Consider the following 4,842-nt stretch of genomic DNA (forward strand, 5'->3'; position numbering starts at 1 on the left):
TAAGAGTATTTTGGGGATTTTACCGTTCGGGCGCTGGCTGACCGTACACACTCTTTCTTCTTTGGTTGTCTCAAAATCATTTATCAATTTTTTTATTGATTTATTAATTAAAATTTACTCAAATCCCCGGTTTGAGTTCAGTTACGCCCAAAGGTGTACCCGAATCCCTCAAACCAAGGCTCTGATACCAACTTGTAACGTCATAAAATTTCAAACAAAAAATTTTTCATTTTTACAATCATCAAAACATTGAGTAATAAGTTGAGGTTCCAATGTAATAATTTAGTCACAACCGATTACATAACAAAAGATCATAAAATAGTTTCCCCGAGTGTGTGTACGATCACGCCGGTGCCTTCCCACGGTCCTCGCTAGTACCTGAAACACATAACACAACAACTGTAAGCATAAATGCTTAGTGAGTTCCCCAAAATACAACCTATGCACGTATGCCTTTCCAGACCTTGACCTTCCGGTCCATGTGGCGCAGGGGACTTCCGTCCCGACTGGGTAAGCCTTCCGGTCCTACCCACGTCAACCTTACAGTCCATATGACCACGCCTTCCGGCCCATAACATGTTGCCTTCCGGTCCAAATCAAGCATATCATACATAGCACATATAACGAATAACTTAACACACATAAGGCATATATCTCATATCATATTCGACCATCTGGTCACACAGTTAAAACCCTTCCGGGTACAGTATAGTGAGAAGACTCACCGCGTATGCCTCGCTAAGTCGCTAATCGTGAATCCTGGAATCACTCGTGCTCGAACCCTCGAGCTGTAATCCTCCTATGATATCAAGAATCTATAATTATTACTTGTACCACTAAGGTTGACCATCCATATCAAGTCAACACAGGTTGACTTGGTCAACAGTCTTTGGTCAATTTGGACCGGACTCGGCGAGTGCACCATAGGGACTTGGCGAGTCTACGCGTTTTAACCAACTCGCAAGGATTTTCTCTTTGACTCGTCGAGTACTCCCCCGACTCGATGAGTGCCACTTGGGCCTGAATCACGGGGCCACCGCGACTCAACTCGGCGAGTCCCAACTTGACTTGGTCCACCTGTCAAAACCTTTCTAAATCTCTGCGACTCACTGAGTCACCCACAACTCGGTCAGGACTACACACTGGGTGGTCTCAAGGACAATCTTCAAGCGACTCGACGAGTCCATGCCATGCACCAGCTAAAACTGGCTTTTGCGGTCAGATCCGTTCCATACATACATAGATCTGGCCTTCCCAAGCTTATTTATCACGTAAAGTCTCAATCTTGGTCGCCATGCAATGCATACAAGGCTCATTTTGGAGAAATAACCTCTAATATGGCAACCCTAGCTTCTAACTCAAGAGAATGGACATAAAGCTTGTCATATGGGGCCTCCTGGACCTGATAAGGTCTAGATCTAGGTTCCATATCTCCATGGGACCTTTCATACTTCCAATTTAAGCCAAGAAATGCAAGAATAAACCCTAGATTTGACACATCAACCCAAAATACGAAGTTTGGCTCTGAAAGTTACCTCAAGAAGGTTCCCTTGATGAAATAGAAGCAGATCCAAGCTCCCCAACTCTTCAAGCTTGATCTTCTCCCTCTTTTCTTGCAATAATACACAAAATGTCCGCTGATTTGAGATCCGGAGGTCAGAAGAGCCGCACTTATGGGAAGTGCGGCAAGGGTCACGAGGGGGCATGTCGATCGGGTGCTTGCTACAAGTGTGGCAAGGAGGGGCATATTGCTAGGGATTGCCCCAAGGGATTCATGGTTTGCTTCCATTGCAACCAGACTGGCCATCGGAAGGCCGAGTGCCCCCAGCATCGCCAGGGATCTTCGCCTGCTGCCAGGGTTCCTGAGGTTCGGCCAGTGAGGACCGAAGGTTCCTGAGGTTCGGCCAGTGAAGACCGAGGCTCCGAAGGCTCGTGGGAGAGCTTTCCAGTTGACTGCGGAGGAGGTCCGCGCGGTGCCTGATGTCGTGGCCGGTATGTATTCTTTCATGTATTTACATTTATACTGAGATATTATGCTTATATTATTATCTGCGTAGGTACTTTTCTTGTGAATAATGTGCCTGCTTTGGTATTATTCGACTCGGGTACGAGTCGGTCCTTTGTTTCGTTGGCTTTTAGCCAGCACATCGATATTAATCGGGTGGCGATGAGTCGTCCCCTGCGAGTTGCTATAGCGAATGAGAGAGCGGTATACGCCACCGAAGTGATTCGAGGATGCGTGCTCGAGATTTTTGGGGTCGAGTTTCCTATAGACTTGGTCCCTATAGCTATGGGGGATGTTTGCATTATTGTGGGCATGGATTGGTTGAGCAAGTTTGGAGCAGTCATTGACTGCGAGAGACAGCTGGTGATGATTTGAGACCCTAGTGGGGGAGTGCTCACGGTTTATGGTGAGGGGACCCGGTGTGGGTCGGCATTTTGTTCGGCTGCCAGGGCGAGGCAGAGTTTGCAGCAGGGCTGTGATGGATTCATAGCCTATGTGATGGATACTCGTGTGACTGCGGAGAGGCCCAATTCGATTGATGACGTTCCGGTCGTATGCGAGTTTTCGGATGTGTTCCCTGAAGAGTTACCAGGTGTGCCTCCGGAGAGGCAAGTGGAGTTTCGTATCGATTTGGTTCCGGGAGCGGCGCCCATCGCCAAGGCGCCTTATTGTCTCGCTCCGCCGGAAATGCAGGAATTATCCTTGCAGCTTCAGGTTCTGTTGGGAAAGGGATTCATTCGACCGAGTAGCTCGCCTTGGGGAGCGCCGATTTTGTTCGTCAAGAAAAGGATGGTTCCCATCGGATGTGTATCGATTATCGGGAGTTGAACAAGTTGACGGTGAAGAACCAATATCCGTTACCTAGGATCAACGATCAGTTCGATCAGTTGCAGGGGGCATCTTCGTTTTCCAAGATTGACTTGAGGTCGGGATATCATCAGATGAGGGTTCGCAAGGAGGATATCCAAAAGACTGCTTTCAGGACTTGTTATGGACATTATGAGTTTATAGTGATGCCTTTTGGGCTCACCAATGCCCCGGCCGCGTTCATGGATCTCATGAACCGGGTGTGCCGACCGATGATGGATCGGTCGGTGATCATATTCATCGATGATATTTTGGTGTATTCGAGGACTAGGGACCAGCATGAGGAACATTTGCGGAAGACTCTTGGGGTTTTGAGATCGGAGAGACTGTATGCCAAGTTCTCCAAGTGTGATGTCTGGTTACGAGAGGTCCAGTTCCTCGAGCACCTTGTGAACCAGAAAGGGATATTGGTCGACCCGGCCAAGATTGAGGTGGTGTTGAGGTGGGAGGTACCGAGATCGCCAACCGAGATCAGGAGTTTTCTGGGTTTGGATGGATATTACCGCAGATTTATCAAGGATTTTTCCAAGATCGCTGTGCCACTTACTAGGATGACCCGGAAGGGTGTTACGTTTTCATGGGGACCGGAGCAGCAGTCTTCATTTGAGATGCTTCGTCAGAAATTGTGCGAGGCTCCAGTGCTTGCACTCCCAGAAGGGATGGAGGATTTTGTGGTATACTGTGATGCCTCTATATCGGGTTTGGGGGCGGTACTTATGCAGAGGGGTTATGTGATAGCGTACGCTTCGAGGCAATTGAAGCCTCATGAGTCGAGATATCCTACGCACGACCTGGAATTGGGGGAGGTGGTGTTTTCCCTCAAGATCTGGCGATACTATTTGTACGGGGTTCGGTGTACGATTTACACGGACCATAAGAGATTGAAATACTTGATGGATCAGCCAAATCTAAATATGCGACAGAGGAGGTGGTTGGATGTGGTGAAGGATTACGATTGTGAGATCCTGTACCACCGGGGCAAGGCTAATGTGGTAGCCGACGCATTGAGCCGTAGGGCGGATAGCGCCCCGATCCGAGATATTTGTATGAGATTGACAGTTTTGACCCCGATTCTGGATATTTTTCGAGGGCTCAGGTGGAGGCTGCAAAGCCGGAACACCAGAAGAAGGAACGGGTTGTAGGTCAGGTATCAGGATTTGTTATGGATGGTCGAGGGCTTATGACTTTTCAGGGACGGATTTGGGTGCCGTTTGTGGGCGGTGCGCGCACTATTTTGATGGAGGAAGCACATCGATCGAAATTCTCGATTCATCCTGGTGCTACGAAAATGTATATGGATCTCAAGGAGTACTGGTGGCCATGTATGAAAAGGGATGTCGCTTGGTTTGTCGAGAGGTGCTTGACTTGTCGGCAGGTCAAGGCCGAGCACCAGCGACTGCACGGTAAGCTGCAACCGCTAGAGATTCCCGAATGGAAGTGGGAACAAATCTCTATGGATTTCATCACCAAGTTACCGCGAACGGCGAGAGGAGTCGATGCGATTTGGGTGATCGTGGATCGGCTGACAAAGAGCGCTCATTTTCTAGCCATTAGCAAGAGCTCTTCTGCGGAGAAGTTGGCCGAGTTATATGTGAGGGAAGTAGTGTCTTGGCACGGGGTGCCGATCTCGATTATTTCGGACCGCGATGTGCGTTTCACTTCCAGGTTCTGGAAGAAATTCCATGAGGAGTTGGGTACTAGGTTACATTTCAGTACGGCATATCATCCTCAGACAGACGGTCAGAGTGAGCGGACAATTCAGACACTCGAGGACATGCTTCGGGCATGTGTGTTGGACTTCGGAGGGAGCTGGGACACCTATCTACCTTTAGCAGAGTTCTCGTATAACAACAGCCATCATTCGAGCATTGGTATTCCGCCCTTTGAGCTGTTGTATGGGCGGAGGTGTCGCACCCCCATCTGTTGGGGTGAGGTGGGACAACAGGTTATGGGTAGCACGGAGATCGTGC

Source organism: Lactuca saligna, chromosome 8 (genome assembly GCF_052625555.1).
Source record: "Lactuca saligna cultivar CGN05327 chromosome 8, ASM5262555v1, whole genome shotgun sequence".
NCBI lineage: Eukaryota > Viridiplantae > Streptophyta > Magnoliopsida > Asterales > Asteraceae > Lactuca > Lactuca saligna.